The sequence below is a fragment of the Corvus brachyrhynchos genome, unplaced genomic scaffold (genome assembly GCF_000691975.1).
Source record: "Corvus brachyrhynchos isolate BGI_N302 unplaced genomic scaffold, ASM69197v1 scaffold376, whole genome shotgun sequence".
NCBI lineage: Eukaryota > Metazoa > Chordata > Aves > Passeriformes > Corvidae > Corvus > Corvus brachyrhynchos.
In genome coordinates, this window is record NW_008238966.1 from 555,661 (window position 1) to 573,182 (window position 17,522).

At 36.3% G+C, this 17,522-nt stretch overlaps 1 long non-coding RNA gene across 1 annotated transcript; it reads left to right on the plus strand.

The window, feature by feature from the left end:
• Positions 1-7,658: 7,658 nt before the first annotated feature.
• LOC108447742 lies at positions 7,659-17,252 on the plus strand. The gene is made up of 4 exons (XR_001863422.1): positions 7,659-7,736; positions 8,592-8,790; positions 11,060-11,204; positions 16,483-17,252. It is a non-coding gene; the product is annotated as an uncharacterized LOC108447742 (long non-coding RNA).
• Positions 17,253-17,522: the final 270 nt, after the last annotated feature.

Consider the following 17,522-nt stretch of genomic DNA (forward strand, 5'->3'; position numbering starts at 1 on the left):
GAATCCCAAACCCTCAAGTATGACTCCTACACTCATTTTAGACTCCAAAATACCAGGTCTTATTTTCAAAACAGTTGATTTTTCATAGTGTTCAATGGGATCAACATTTATGAAAACCAGGAGGTGTAAAAACTTCTGTGTTTGTTTGGATTTTGATTGTTTCCTACGGCCAAATATGACATACAAGGGATTTTTTCTGGTTCTTGTGATAAAAGTACAGTAACTTAAAAGTATATATATAAAAGTGAAGGATGAGTCTAGGAATTGGAAAAAAGGTGCTCTAAAATAAAAATATTTCAGTATTTTACCTACTATTGAACTTTAAATCTTTTCTCTAAGCTATTGAATCATGCACATATCTTAGCTAATATTAAAAATAAGCTGTTCTCTATTGCAATTTTGCAGTGATTATAAACACTTCACTGTTTTGAATTAGCAGACATTGACAACCCCAAAACTGCATATTGGTGCAAAACTATCTATCTCCCTATGTCATTGTTATGCTTTTACATTATGGACAAGAAGAATCTGACGAGTTGGTCAAAATAGAGTTCATCATTCAAAAATCCATTTTGTTTCTGAATTTAAATAGCTATTGGAGAAAGAGGATTAGTAGACTTATATTATATGACGTAGTCCTATATTCGACATTTTTGAGCCTTGTGAAAATTAACTTCTGACTATTTCTTGGATTTTGTAAAACACTGCCTTAGGTAGCTTTTTTTTTTTTTTTTTGAGGAAAAATAAAGGTAGAACTAGCAATAGCTTTGATTTAGACTCTAGTATAACGTGCATCAATAGAGGAAATATAAAATTAGAGAGAGATCATAATAATGAAAGAATATAATCTGCAGTATCTGTGTAAGGTAATAATGATAATATTAAGCCAGCATATGGTCAGTTCTGGAAGGAATTTTACTCTCATAAACTTAATAGAAATCTCAGTAGGTCAGGAAAGTCAGGGGCTGCATAGTTAGTAAGTGAAAAGTCTCTCTGAGATTGAGCAGGGGTAGCAGAGTGAAAATTAACCCGTAAGAAAATAATGACTGAGAATCAATAATTCTGTCAGCACATGAGCGTACTCACTGCTCCTGGAATTGCTAAACAATATTCAGGTATTTTGCTGCAGAAATCCTACCAAAAAGGAAAAGAGCTTTAAAAAATGCACTGCTAACCAAGAGCCCTTATCTGTGATGGATCATTCTCTGGGTCCTGGAACAATAATTGTACTCATACTGTTTTTATTCATGCAAATGAGCACAGTGTATCTCACATCAAACATTGCTTCTTGTTTCTCTGTAAGATGTCCTGATTAAATACACAGTTTCGTCTTTATTTTCTTATGGGAACTTAGTCTTCAATTTAAAGTTCTGGGGCAGACATTAAATGATCAGAGGAGTTTTTTCTGAGCTGCAGAATTGTACAAAAGTACACGCTCAGCAGTGAGATGGATTCCTAAAGATTGCTTACATTATAATTGCTTTAAAAACTAACAAAAAGCACTGAAACAATGAATCTATGCAAGGGATGTCATCATTCATTTACACTTATTCTCTGAGCTGCAAATACTCCCTTAAATAACTTTTGGGTGTGGTGTTCTAACATTCCCAGTGGGATTCACATGGGCATCTCCATTGCAGGTACTGTTCATGAGAAAACAGTGAACTCTGATTTTAATGCACATCTAATTTCATCTTCATGTGGACTTCTAAAAGAAGCTGGATAAACAAAGGGAATCTAGGCTGACCAGCTGAGACGGGGACTTCTACAGTGCAGAAATTCAAAATACTTTCACTAAATTTAGGCACTGACTGCTTCAGGTGTCGCTGGGTATTTTGCATTCTCAGGGTCAGAGTTGATGAGACAAAAACCTCATGTTATGCCATGAGATCATTTTGATCAAACAAGACTTTTATTCAGGGCGAACATCACCACTCCTCATTTTAAAGCAGCATCTGCCTGTTCTTTAAATGATGGTGATTTTTGGGTTCCCTGTTTTTGAATTCATCCATCTTCTGAAGCCTGTGATTTGGTAAAACAGCAAGTTTAGCTGTTTCAGTTGAAGTACCTGTTAAAAACCAAATTATGATTTTTTACATTTTATTACCAGTTCTTTACCAAGAGCTATCAAAGCTAAGACAGGCCAAGGCTTTATCCATGGTGCAGACCCCTCCCTAGGTAAGACGGTTTTACATCCCAAGTTTGACATGATTGTACTCAGGAATTAATTATTTCCTATGCTGTTGGAGATGGAGAGTGTCTTTTCATTGTTTTCGTTGGGTTTATAACTTTTCAAGGGTTTACAGCAAAATTTACATTTCCTGAAGTAATAATCTCGACACATCAGGGAAATTACCAGCCTAAAATTGAAAATTAGTTCAACTTCATTGTAAACACAAAACTGCTCACATCAGTGATATCTCAATCACAGGCAGTCCCTTTTAAACTGAATTCTGTCAATAGTAGTTCCAGCTTCAGTAAAAAGACACTATTGAGGAGAAACAGCTTTTCTTTAACAATTCTTCCCATGTACAAAAATTCAGGAAAAATTCCTAATAAAAATCTAGCATGCATTTCCAGATTTCTAGTGATGATAGCAATCTATTGAACATGTAGAAATCTAAATTATTGTTCATATTACACACAATTTTATAAAAAGAAAAAGCAGCATATCCTATCGGAGAGTTTATGAGCTCAGAAACAGGCACAACCTCCTAGAGAATTTTCTGTTCTACAGGGCATAGAGTAAGGTAAATTGAGTTGAAAACACATGAGGCTGTCCAAGTCAATAGGTAATTCTTTGATACCACGACCCCTGAAGGAAGTCAGTATTTCATCTGGTTTCTTGTAGTCCCATGATTCAGCTCTAACAGGGATTTTCTGATGTCCAAGGAAAAGGGTTTGGTATCAGTTCTCTGGGAAAAATGAAGCCTATTCTGAGGGATTTTGAAGGGCCAAATTAAATATGATATAGTTGGAAAAATTGCACTAAAAATGTTTTAAACAAGTGTATTTTGGCTTTTGGTCAACATTATCACAATGCCAGATTCTTGCACCAAGATCTCAACGGGATGGAAATTACTGGCATTGTTTCCTTTTTTACAGTCTTTATGTTGCACCAAACCATAAATCCTTATAAAACTAAAACCGAATCTCTGAGTACTTTAGCCCTTTAGGTTAATCAAAGTACATTTTTGCTCTTTCTAGAGTTATTTCCTATTTTCCATATGTCTTGTATTTATTTGCCTCTTTCAGAGCGACATGACACTCTTTGATTTGTCACACGTGGAAACCAAACAGCAAAAAGGTGAATCTGTGTTTCAAAAAACCCCCCACAATTCTGTTTTTTGGAACTGCTTATTGCCAATAAAAGGAAAGGATTATTTTGGCAAACCACATGCAGTGGTCTCCATATTTTAAGAAAACTTTCAGTCAGAATATGCTACAGGTACTATAGCATGGGACTTCCTTTAAAGAGGGGGAGGTTGTATAATTGGAATGAAAGCTCTGTTTATAAACTGGAAGTTATAAATTGCTACTTGAATGAATTAAAAGGATGCCTGAACAGAGATGAGCAGCAGTCCTCTGTCATACCTCAAAAATCTGTAGCAGATGCGTGCATTTGCCAAACTCTTTGATTATATGACTTCTGGAAATACATAATTTAGCCAAATCCGAGTTTATTTTCATGGCATTAAGGAAATTACACCTAAAACATGAAGGTCATCTCTTTCCCCATTTCATTAAGGTGCTGGAGATTCTCACTGAACTAAACACATAATTCAGGAAAAGCAGAGGAATACATTTCTACTGTATTTTATTCTAAGAATGAACACTGGGGATGTTTGAAGAGGGGTTGGATTATTATTTTTTATTTGTTTGTTTGTTGGGGTTTTTTTTAGCATTGAGCATGTGACACAAAAAAAAAAAATAAAGATAAGTTTTCCAATGTGCTCTGATAAAAATGTACAGAAAAGTAAATACATTTATTTTATGTACTTATTCTACTTTATTTTCCTAACTTAACATCAGGGCAAAAACTCCACACAAAAGGACTATAAAATGGTATTTCATGTTAGTCAAAACCAGTAATATGAGCAGAAATGTTATGTCCAAAACTATTATTATGTCAGAAATTATTCTTGGAAATTCTTTTCTAGCATCAGTTGTTAAGACTGGGATGGATTTTTCACATCTTATCACAAGAGCAATTTTGCAGCTTCCAACTGAATTTCCTGACATCAGGTTACAGTGCTATGTCTGTAAAATGGAAATAATTTTATTTAATACCATTGAACTATCAGCAAAATATTACTTTTTGTGTATACTTCAGCAAATCCTTTCACAATTTTGAATCAGAAGCTGCTCCATTTGCTTCTAAGAGGAAGCTATTATTCATAATTGCTTGGTAAGGATTAAGTAGAATTTGCAGAGCATCCTGAATTTGTGACATTTTTCAAGCTCTTGAATATGATAATAGTAAGATATGATTTCTTTGCAGAGCTACATACTGTGGATTTGCTTTCCAGGTTCTCACTTCTTCCATGCTGTCTCTGCTTCAATTGTTAAAATTAAGTGTACTGTTATACAAATGATGACTTCCCAACTCCATTTTCAAATACACATAATCCTGAACCAGGAACTGGGTAGGTGGCTTGAGCAGAAGGAATCTTGCATATCCTGTTGCTTCAGTTTTACCTTCCAAATGTTTATATTAAAAATCCCTTCAGGTTGTTCTTCTTTTCACTCGTGTATCATTATTGGATCAACCTGAAAAAACCACTTTGGTCTGTTTATTCCCTTTCTGCTTCAAAAGATTACTCATTCTTGGAGAGCATCAGTGAAATATGGACCCAAAGAGCTCAAACCCGTGGAGACTTTGACTCATTATCAGATGTCTCAAGTATCCTTTCTAATTAGAATGTGTAAATCAAGAATATTCATACTGTGAGGTGTGAAAATCTGTGCAGCAAACAACGAGGAAAGGACGTGTAATAAGGGATGCACATTAATGAAAAAGAAAAAAGCTCAGAGTTGAGCTTTTATAACCAGTTGAAGTCAGCTGTAGTCATAGAGTTTCTTGCTCAGCTTTTTTAAATTATGCAAATGCTGTATACAATAATCAAAGGTTAATTTCAATTAGTTATTTGTGTTCTGTCTAATCTATTACAGCTAAAATTTGAAAGTCATCACCACAGAACAGATACTGTCCACTGTCATAGAACAGGCCTTCCTTCACAACACTGTAATTTGAAATTTATTAGTGTTATGATGACTTTGTATTTATCTTCTCATTGATATAGTAAGAAAATAAGTCTTGGCAACCTTTTTAAAAACAAAGTATTTAAAATTTCCTGTTTCATTCAAAGCAGACAAGTCAAATTCAGAGATGATCTGAAATTTGGAACCAGGAAAATATACAGTTATCAAAGGGCAGAAATCCAAATCCACAGGAATCAATAGGATTCAAATTTGAGAGTGCTGAGGAATAAGTTCAGTCAGGCTTACACTGGTCACTATCTCAACTACCTAATGTAAAATGCTAAAGTGAAAATCAATGTAGTTTTAAAAAATGACAGCCCAAACTATCCATACTGACCTGTAAAGGGAACAATTCCATTTAAAATACTCACTCTGCTAACTTCAGAAAATAGAAACTTGACAAAAAGTTTCTAACTAAGCCTAAAGACAAATCAAGAAATGAAATGATTTGTAAAAGAATTTTGAGTTCTTAAAATTTACCTTAAAATGAAACAATATTGAATGATATAGTTCCCCCCCTTTTCTTTTAAATTTTGAAAGTATTTTTATTATTTATTTAATGCAGTATAATATCTAAATAGAAATTATTAAACTTTTGCTCTTCATGCAGTATAAGTTTATTTATGATGGAAAAGAAAATTTCTTCTCAGAAGGAAAACTTTCCATTTGGCACAATAGCAACAATGAAAGATTAAAGTAATTAATTTACAGGATATTTATCATGTACAACTGCAGAAATACATAAGCTTGCACTACTGTTCTCATGACTTCAATCTGGGGACCCTAATTAATTATATACCATCATATTCAAGTGCATATAACATTTGAATACTTTTTATTTTTGGTGATTCTTATTTTTTCTTCATGTGAAAACTGCATATTGAAAAAAACCATGTTTGGACTTTATCTTGTAAAACCGTATTTATTGGATTTTTAATTTGATATTCTCCAAATAAATGGTAGCTCATGTGAGTAATTTGAAGTGGGAAGGAACATTAGCCTAAAGGATCTGGAGAGTTTTCTATACTTTCAGGAAATGGTAAATAAAGGTGGGAGGCATCAATTCATTGCAAGTATGATTTAAGCCTCTGATAGCAGAATTCACACACAAATATCTGATTTTCTCTCAAGGCCTTCATTGTCAGAGATTAACTTTTTTCTTTAAGCATAATGCAATTTATTCTGTGTCCTACAGCGTGGAATCCTTAATATTTTGTTGTTGTTTTTTTTCTTTTAACTTAAAAGGACAAACATAAGCAAGAAAATATTTTTAAACCACCTTTTAATGCAGAATCTCTGCCAGTGAGCATTCACAGCCTTTATTTGCAGATGATCAGACTCTGCAGTGGCATCACTTCATTATGAAGACAAAATTTCTTTATTTAGAAATAGGGTCCCACTAGAATGAATTTCACCCATAAAAAGATAGTGGAAATGAATAATTATCAGAGATACATGTGATTCTTCAACAAAGACTAAACCTGGGAAAAAATAAATTAATATTTTTCTTAATCTCAAATTTCTCTAGAAAGGCAACAATAATGATGCTGATATGCAAAACATCTGTTATCAGACATAATTGTTAAGAATAGAATATTACTTACAATACCAGCGTAATAGCAGTTGCATTATTATTTCCTCTTGACAGCTCTAATAATACTTACCTTTCTTTGGAAGCACAGCTCTTTTTCCCTTGCCATGTAATTTTTGAAAGTGCATGTAGTTATGTAGTTTGCTTTTTAAAGTCTTTCTTATTGAATCCAGCCTTCCAGGTAAGAAAAAAAAGTTATTAACCAAAATAAAAAAAAAAAAAAAAAAAAAAAAAAAAAAAAGAGAGAGAGAGAGAAAGACAGCTCTTTAACAGTGCAAAGAAATAACATTTAAATGACCCCTTATCTGAAATATTCCTGCCTGCTATGAGGACTCGCTGCCACCATTTGTGCCTGCAGTGAGTTACAGGTAAAATAGAATGCTTTTCACATCAATAAACCCGTTTGCAGCCTGAGGTATTTCCAACTTGTAGCATCCAAGCAATAAAACGGAGTGTTTGAATTCCTGACAGTTTGGTGCGGGGTTTATTTTTGTTTCTTTGTTTATGTTTCTTTGTTTTTGTTGGGTTTTTTTGTTGTTGTTGTTTTGGTGCCTTTTTTTTTTTTTGTTGTTGTTGTTGTTGTTTTTGTTGTTGTTTTTGTTGTTGCTGTTGTTGCTTTGTCTTGGATTTCTTTTTGTTTGTTTTGTGGTTTTTTTATGGACATTAGAACACAGGACCATAGAGGTGAGCAGTTGCTTCAGTGGCCAAGAGGTCAGAATACACGAAGGATCTGCAAAAGGAGAATCAGTGCAAGGATTTTTTCTGCTTATGGATTTTAGTAATGTTCTTTCTTTTTTCTTTTCTCCCTAGACCCCCTCATGAGTTCAGCTAAGTGAGAGAAATTAAAGACAAAAGTGGAGGAGCCACTTCAAAGTGTCCTAAGGTGAAGTCAGACACCTCTATCTTCATTTGAAGGGTTTTGAGGGCAGGTAGCAAGGATGTCCAGTGGTCAGTCTATGGGATAAAAATGATTAAAACCCCATCATGTTGCCCACAATAAAATAGAGCAAATAGAGGCGATATGACTGTGATCACAGAGAAGAGAATTACTATACAATCCATGACTAGATTAACAAAAGCTTTTGGACACAATCTCATGAAAAAGGCTTTTCCACCTCCAAAGCACCAAAATTTTGAATGTTTCTGCTGAGCAATTCTCCCTAAACAGTGGGAGAAGGTTGTTGCAACCCACGCCAGAGGGTGGGGTAAATGAGGTTCTGGTTAACAGAACCCTTGGGCTGGATTAGAGTGAAATGACATGGAATGACTGGTGTAGAAAGATAGATAGATAGATAGATAGATAGATAGATAGATAGATAGATAGATAGATAGATAGATAGATAGATAGATAGATGATAGAAAGATAGATAGATAGATAGATAGATAGATAGATAGATAGATAGATAGATGATAGACAGATAGACGGATACAGCAGTTTATTTTAGAACAATTTGTTTGCAATGGAAAGGAAGTTCTGTAGCCACTTTAGTTATTAACTGTAGAAATACAGCAACACAAAAGTATAAAGATATCACTTAAGAAAATATAAAAGGAGAGGAATGACAGGAGTATAGTGGAGTATATACATCTATATAGGAGTATGTAGATAGTGGAAAGATCTCACCACACTTGGATCCAGCAGTGAGACTTGATTGTTGCAATTTTGATGTCCTGTGGTCAAAGTGGGGAGCTTTGATGCTTTATGACACCTTCTAAGACATCACTCTGCCTCTCACAGGACTGCAGTTGGACCAGTTCTGCCCCATAAGAAGGGAAGAAAGCCTTCAGCCCTCTCTGTAAATGTCCTGATGCTTCCCCTGAGGGGGAGTTTTACACCTGAGGTTCATCAGGAGGACACTGGCATGAAAAAAAGCATTATCCCACCTTGGAGGATCTGTTTCTTGTTGCCTTTTTCCCTTATCAGGCTCAAACCCCAGGTTTGTTGTGGTCATTCTGGTGGTGGTGGGTGCTCATCCCCCAGCCCCTGGGCTGTTCCTATGCAGATCAGAAGTTTCATCATCACACACCCAAAAATTCCCCTCCTGCCCTTCAGCTGGGGGATGCAAACCTGACCTCAGCAAAGCACCTTCTGCTTTGGCAAAGGGCTGATTATTTGAGTCATTAACCATTAATATTTCAGTCTCTCACAGGTAAAAGCACAAGAAAACCTCCAGAGATCACAAAGTGATCCTAAGTGTCTGTGTATTTTGGCCTCCAAATATTATCATTTTCAGCTATTTCAAAGTCCTTTGCAAATGTAGAATAACAAATAAACATCATGATAATGTAGGTAAAATAAATATAAAAGGCTTGAGCTTCTAATGCATCCTTTCTGTGTCCTGGGAGGTTTTAGCAGTTTTGCTTGGGTTTTGCGTACTCTGATCCAGCCAATTTATAGTTACTGCCCGTACTTCTTTACCAAAAAAACCCCATGTTTTCTAGCGATGGGGTGATTCAATCAACAAAGTGTCACTTTTGCTGCTCTCAGAAAACAGAGTGGTGCCTAACTGGGGACCTGGAGAGGTGTCTGCACAGAACTCCTGCTTGGATGCAATCAGATATGACAAAACCATCTACTTAATGGAAAAACTTGTGATTTTCTCTAAGAAATGGGAATCTGCTTTATCTTTACGTGTGAGGGAAGAAGCTGTTAGGATTAAGACACCTCTCATTTTACAATAGTCAGGACTAATTTGCTGAAGTGATGAGAACAAGCCATTGCAAAGTCTCTTTTTTTCTTTTTCCTTGCACAGACTTTTTGCACAGTCTGTGCTCCATGATAATACCACACAATTTCATTTTACCTGAGAGCCAGGAACAATTTTTTTAAGGCTAATTTGAGTTTCTACCATTTCCTGTGATCTGAGGATATCAGAAAGAAGCAGTTTATTTTCTCCTTTGAAGGTCAGCATCGTTTTCTTTAAGGACTGCAGTGGGAATACCAGGGTAGGCTGTCAACATGGTGCTACACAGAGCTCAAAAATAAGTGCTTAAAAGAATTGACAATTAATAATAACATCAAGAAAATTTTTAAATACTCATAAACTCTTTCTCACTCAGTGCTCTGCCTTTACTGTCCATTCTATGGATGGATTTTGTTTAGCAAAAATCTTCCAAAGTTATTTTTTAAAGAAAGTACTCCACCTTTATGTCCACATTATACAAAGCATGCTACAGCATGTGCACACTTTCATTATTGCAGCCCATTTAAGTGGAAAAATTATTTCCATAAACAGTTTTCCAGACTCTAATTATCACTCTTTGTTTGGTGTGTGTTATTATAATGTCAACCTTTTCCAGAAAATGCTGAATATTAACCCTTTTTGTGGATGTGCTGGAATTAATGGGTATTCTGTACGTTAAGAGGCTGAAGTGTTGTCTCAGAAAAATATAGAGACAATACTTCTTCTGGTAAAGAAATAATATAGACAACAAACTGTTATAGAGGTGCTATGAGTCTTAAAGATGATATCAGAATTCAGTTTGCAGTTCCAAAAGCAATGGAATGAGCAAATGTAACTTTATTGGTATGTAAATTCACAGAATATTTTCTGCTCTTTAGTAGTTGCTTTCCCTTGGTGTGTCTGCAGGACACCACCACCAGGAATCTCAGCTCAAGTGGAAAACAGGTGGATTTGGGTTGGTAAATCATAAAGAAACTTGTGGATAAACCTGGCAGTGAGAATCCTGGACTCAGTGAAATTTTAGCTTGAAAGAAGTTTATACGTTACGTGTAAAAAACATAAAAAGCTTTTATTGAGCCCAAAAGCAAAAGAAGTGACAGAGAAGTAAGTTTTAGCTTGCTAATATTACAAACCAGGTGAGGAGAAGGGTGTACAAATATCCCAGCCCCTCTCACCATTTAATCCTGCCCCAGCTCTGACCATCTCCAACAGGAGCATCCTGTGGTGCTGCCCAAGGCTCCAGCAGAGCAGAGGCTGAAAGCTGAACCCCCTTCTTCCCAACCTCTTAAAAAAGCTTTTAGAAAACCATGGGAATGGCATTCTGCCAGCCAACATATCTCAGACTTTTTCTGTGATCAATCTCCCAAAAAGGGCCTTTAAACCCCTGCCAGTCTACCACCAGGTCCTTGCGTTTTTCATCAGGTCTAAAGGCAGTCCCATACACCAAAAAGAAATAACAGTTAATGCAGAGCCAAAAAAAGCCTTTAGGAACTTACTGACCTTTTTTTCCCCTTTAATTTAGACACCTCATTCTGTGCCTTCCTTAACTCTTTTGTGGATTCATGCCTTAATAAACAGCACTGAACCTTTGTCACCTTTGAACATGCACCTACACAGCCTAATTACCTTGCTCTTCTGGAACCCATTCGTTAACACTGGATGGAAAGGTATGAAATACAAAGAATATGTAAAATTGGTTTTGCAGTGTGTCACAGGCAGCCTAGTGTCAGAGACCTACAAACAGCTTCTGTGGAGAAGAAGTAATTGCAGGATGATGAATTTCAGCAGAACAAGAGATATAATTTACCGAGTTATTTTGAAGGGAGAATATTTGAAGATCAAAGAGCTAAATCTTCATGTCTTTTAATGTAGGAAGGAAAAATGTTTCTAAAATTTTGTTTCAATTGTAATGCATAGTGCAGAAATTTATTTTTCTTTAGAAATATAATAACAAATATAATTGAAAGTCATTTTCTCTAGAAAAAAATATTAGAGAAAAGGAAAATAAACTGTCAGCTAATATCTAAGTTATACTTAATTTGTGAAATCATTGCTTTCTGCCACGTCAATCTACTTTATTCATGATGAAATACTGCTAAAATAAGCTTATCTTGAGGATTTAAGATGGGGAGTACCTCACAGTAGAGACAATCACTGGTGCAGCCATTCATGAATCACCTCATGTGTTCCCTGTGCATTTTGCCAGGATCCATACATATAAAAAAAAAAAAAATTGTCTTGGTAGCTATTAACACAGATTCTAACTACTTAAAACCACTTATACACCTCTTAAAACAGCTGTATGTACACTAGGACTTAACAAAATGTCCTTCTGAAACCGACAGTCCACTCCAAATGTAGTTTGTTCCAAATTTCTTCAGGTCAGAGGGTAAGAGAGTTGTCTTATCACTCAGATCACACCAGAGAACTTTCCAATTTTCCCAAGTTGTTGATAATTTTAGAGAAGGGAGTAGGTACTAACCTCAGCGACAATCTGAAAATTCTGGGGGAAAATAGATAGACAGATAGATAGATAAATATTAATTAAACCTACCTTAAAATGTTTAATCTGTCAAATAAAAAACTACCCCAGGATTACAGGATTGTTATTTTGTCACTTAATTCACATAACAGGATTTTTATACTGCATGTATAGCCAATGAAAAAAGTGGCAATATTGCACAATACCATGACAATTATTGGTAAATTCTATAAAGCTGCTGATCAGTTTGAGCCTGCACGGAGACAATAAAGCCCAAGTAGGGCATATATTGTGGAAAAGTGAAGGAAAATGTAATGTTTTCATTGCTCACATACATACTGAAATCACTCCAAAGGGTAATATTTCTTGTTTTGTCTTATAATGCCATCCAAACTCTTAAAAAGCCAAGGAAAAGCAAAAAAAGAGGAAAAAATAAATAAAAAAAAGGAGAAAGATCTATACTATGATAAACTATAGGAGTAAGACAAGAGTGGCACCAGCTAATTTGCTGGATCTTGTGGGTTTTTGGAAGAGGTCAAGGAAGTAAGACACAGCACACTTCAGAAAAAAAAAAGAAAATGCTGGTTTATGACCTCCCAAAGAGTTCAGTGCTTAATTCCTCAATTCTTTCATTCAGTAGTTCAGGAAAAAAAAGAGTAAAAAAAAAAAAGAAAAGAAAATGTACCAAATAAAAGCTGAACCAAGTAGCTTTTATACCTTTTTTATTCCATACCTGGCAACACACTGCGATTGCCTATTATTTCAGAGGGCTTTCACTACCTGTAAACGCACAGCTGGTGATTAGTATTCCCTAAATGAGATTTTTTTATCCCACAGATATGTTATTTACTTATTGCTGGCAGTGTGCATCGAGAACATCTCCTGGTTTTGGGGCTGACTGCTGCTCTGTACTCATGCCGGTGCAATTAAAGCTGAACATTCTCCATTACAGGCCCCGTTAATGGACAAAAGAGCTGCCAGTGCCTGCAATTTGTCTTCATTTCCCAACACTGCTAAAGTGCCTGTACAGTTAAATGCTTAACCACACTATGATTTCCAGAATTGTGTAGGTGAGGAAGGGGAAAATTCAGGCAGAGAGTGAAAGATTATTTCTTCATGAGTCATGTTCAAAACAAGCTGCTTTCTGTGCTGGGCTTGTCAGCTCTGTCATGTTGCTTTTTGGCTGTTAGGTTTCACAATTTTAAAGTCACATTATTTATTAGATTTATATCTAATGCCCTGTATCTCCTTGATACCATGATATCTCACTGCCTTTGGGCCGTGTGTAACTGCCAGAAGGTGCAGCACTGACACTCACGTGTTTCTGAACACAAATATGTGTGCCCACTGTCTGCTGCAGGGGTGTGTGCTGTGCTGCTTTACACCTCTTCCTGACACAAAGGAATGTATTAGCACAGCGTCTAAACAAACATTTCTTCCAAGTTGTTCACCTTTAAGGAGCAGACAAGAATTTCTGTTTGTTTTTGCAAGCTTCCTTCAGTCTTTACTCCTTTCTTTTTAAGTTCTGAAGGAGAGGAAGATTATTTCAGAAATTTGCAGTCAACAGATGGCAAGGGAAACTGAAACAGAGGGAGGGTGAAGTGATCAGAGAAGGAACACAGAGCTCTTTGTTAAAATGCAGTTGTAACAGAACTCACCTTGGAATACTGCATCTCTTTATTCAGTACAGGAACAATTTTACTGTGAGTTATTTGCTTTGGGCCAGAGGATGGGCTGGACAAACTTCAGAAGTTTACTCTGGATCTCTGAATTGCCTCACACCATTGCACCATGCTGCACTACATCACTTAGGACTCTGTGCACCACCCTTTTATACAGTTAGAGAAAGACAGATGAAGAGACCAGAGGCTGATTGGTAAATTTCCCAGTTGTGTTCATGATTTCAATGACTGTTGAAATTTTAGATATGTTGTGCCTAAGAACTATGACCTAAAATGTAAGGTTTTACTTTTAAAGAAAGAAACTCCATATATAATGAAATCTTTTAGCAGTTTACTGTGAAGGCAGTAAAAAGTGTACAAAAGGTGGTATTAGGTGGCAATGTTTATCAGTCACAAAGATCTGTAGAAAGAATCAATTATAAAGCAAGTGTGAGTATGAAAAGTATAAATAATAATGATAATAATAATAGTAATTATAATGGTTATTGAGGGGTTTTTGTGTTTTTTTTTTTTTCAAATGTTAAGAAGAAAACTGATAGTCAATATGATGATCTGAGCTCAGTGATGGGAAGGGAATGAAGAAAGGGAGTCTCTGTAGAAAAAGCAAAACATTTTGCCATTTTTCTGCTTGCACCTTTTCTGAGCAAGAATTACTTTTTCTGTATTGTGGAAGTACCAAAAAGCTGAACACAGCTCCAGATCTTTGCTGGTAATTTTTCTACATGTGCTGTAATAGATAACAAAGTGAGTGGGTTGCTGGTAGAAGAATTTGAGATGTCCAGTTGAATGAACACAGTTTGATGAAATATTTTGCTAGAGTGAAAAGTAAGGAGGAATGAGGACTGGATCCTATAAAAACAAGATTCTGTTGGAGACAGAGCGGCCTGTGGGCTCTCCCAAACCTCCTGGCATGGAAAATGGTTTGATACAGTAGAAAATTTAAAAAATGATTATAGACAGCAGAAAAACAGTGGAAATCGGCCTCAACTGAGGCAAGGTAAGAGGTTTTATTTCAAAATCAGTGAAGGGTAACTACTGGCACCCAGCCTGCAGCCATTTCTCATCCCATTTGATTTTGCTGCTCTGTCCTGGGGTTCTTGTTTCACCTCCTCTTGTTTGGCTTTAGCTGAAGTTTCCCAATTCAGTCAGCTTTTGTGGTGCTTAGCTGTTTATACATCATGGATGAAAAAGACTAGAAAGTAGTGTGGAAACACAATACAAAATCCATGGCAGCGCAATTAAGAGGCTATATTTTGGCATTTCTTTGTACACATACACTCAAATGTCAGCTACACTCACAGCTGGGACATTTGCTTCATGCTGGATACCAGTACAAAATGCCTACAAATCTGATCTGAAAAACGAAAATGTTACTTCTACTTTTTGGTAATTGGCCAGGAAATAGCCAGGCTTTTATACATATTTTAGCTTTTTCTGAGTGCTTGTCAAGAAATTAATTTTTGCTCAGTTGAAAGCTTTTAACGTGAGTAATGCTCTTCAGTCAGGACAATTTCGGTTCTGTTTTTCCTTTGTGGATCACTCAGTACTACTTACACTCTGAACCCTTGGTCTTCCTCCCCCCAACTTCCCCTAATTACTACGCCAGCAAGAGCAAACCAATTTGTTTTGTTGCAAGCTCTGTCTGTGATTATCTTCCATGGGCATGCGTGTGAGCTCAGCCAAGCTACAAAAACAGCTGATAAATGAGCCATTTATTTGATACAGTAATAATCAGATTTATCAAAGGCCTGTGCATTGGCTGAACTACAGATATATTAATCAGAAAGCTGGGGCTGAACTTCCTCAAGGTGACAACTCACGAGGTCCTTCCTGAAAGCCTATTTTCCTCTGTGCTAGGTGTAATACTTGGATAATTGTAATCTCTTGTGGTCAACTTTTAAGCCACCTTGAAAAGACTTTATGTTTGCCTCAGATAAACTTTTTTTTCAGGCACCATTCCGGCAATCTTTAGGCTTTTTCCAGCTGAGTGTTTTTCTGGACATGGGTAAAACTTTCTGAGTGCCTTTGTCAGCATTTGTCCTCTTAACCTGCCATTTTTCAAAGGGATGAGAAATTAACACAGGCTGCAAAAGGAGGGATGTACTTGCATTAACCTTGCTTTGGTATGTTTTTTTTTGATACTCACATGATCAAATACCCTTCCCAAGTACTCTGAGTTTTTAAATGATCAGTGTAGGTGGCTCCTTAGATGGAACACTGATATTTTTTGCCCCTTCTCTGCAAATGGGATAGAGGGGCCTGTGGATTCTGCTGTGGCACCATGTATTGAAGTGACTCCTAAAATGACCCTGAACTCCGAAGGAGCTCAGCACATTATCTGCCTTTCTAGTCTCTTCTTTTATTTTGTGAATCTTGAAAATTTTCTTCTGGCTTGGGAAAGAAAGATATATCTTAATCCTTGTGAAGTAGAATAACCTTGCCTGTCTGGCTTTTTTTTTTTCCTATGTAAGAATCACTTAATAAATTGATAATTAAATATGTTCATAATTTCAAATGCTGATCCTGATTTTGCCTTCTGTTGTCCTATGTGGGTATTTTTTTTAAATTTACTAATATTGACCTGGAAATATAACATTTACTGAATGCCTTGAAATATATCTAGGGAAAAATCAAATACTATATATTAGGAAAACAATTTCTGTTATTTCACATGATCTCCAAACTAGTATGTGATTGATATGGGACCACCATCATAGAAATAGAAAATAACCTATTTATTTCATTTTCTGCCTGTAATACCTACAATTTTTGTCTTTGCAGGAGGCAGTCTGATTTTCATTCCAGTAACGAGTTTCAAGTACTGACAGCAAATATGGAAATATGACTTTATGTTGCACTGAGAAAGCAGCATTAAATTCTTCCTCTTTTTCTGGGCTGTGTATCATCCTGGCTCATTCTGCTGCATAAATTAAAGAGTTGAAGAAAAAGATTTCTTTCTGAAAAAACCCTCACACTTCAATACTTATATACCAGAGCTCCGTAATGTGACACAACTCTTATTTAACCTCTCTAATATGATGCATTTAAAGGAAGAATACCTGCAGCTGAATTTATTAGGTGAAATATGGAGTTTAAGGGAGGGGGTTTTTTTCCAATAAGTGTCTTATGGCTTCTATTTCATAAAGTGATGTAATATTTGTCAGTTTGGGTGTGTGTTCGTCTTTATTCAGATAGAGATGCTAAAATTTGACCAGGAATTGAAGTTAACTTTAAAACATTCTGACCTTAATACAAATGTGCAATTGCCAATGTAATGCAATATCTAATTGCAGTCTATCATAGCATATCATGCCATTCATAAATTAGCTTAAGAAAATGAAGGCACTACTTTCAGAGAATATATTGGACCACGATATAAATGAATAGTCATTAGGACCATGTCCAAAAGAGCAAATTAAAGCCTAATGCACAAGTGTGGGATGTGAGGCATGTCAGTCTGAAACTGTGATCTCAAACCTTCACAGTCACTCCTTGTCATGGGTTAGCAAGCATAGTCCTGGAAGTGATGTTCTTGCAACGGGGTGCTTACAGCTTCCTCTGTGACCTGATAGAACCTATCAGCAGCCAGTTTGAATATGGACAATTCTTTAAGCCACTTAAAGTTGTGACCGCCTCTGTGATCCACACTTAAGAATAGAAAACCCTGAGGCAGAGTCTCTGTCTCGTTTCCAGTGTTGGGACAGGTGGCTGCGGGGCCCATGCAGGGGCCAGAGCGCCCAGACCAGGCCCTGCTTGGGCCAGGCTGGGCTGGGCCATGGCCATCCTGGAGCCGAGGGGCCCTGTTCCACCTGTGGAGCACC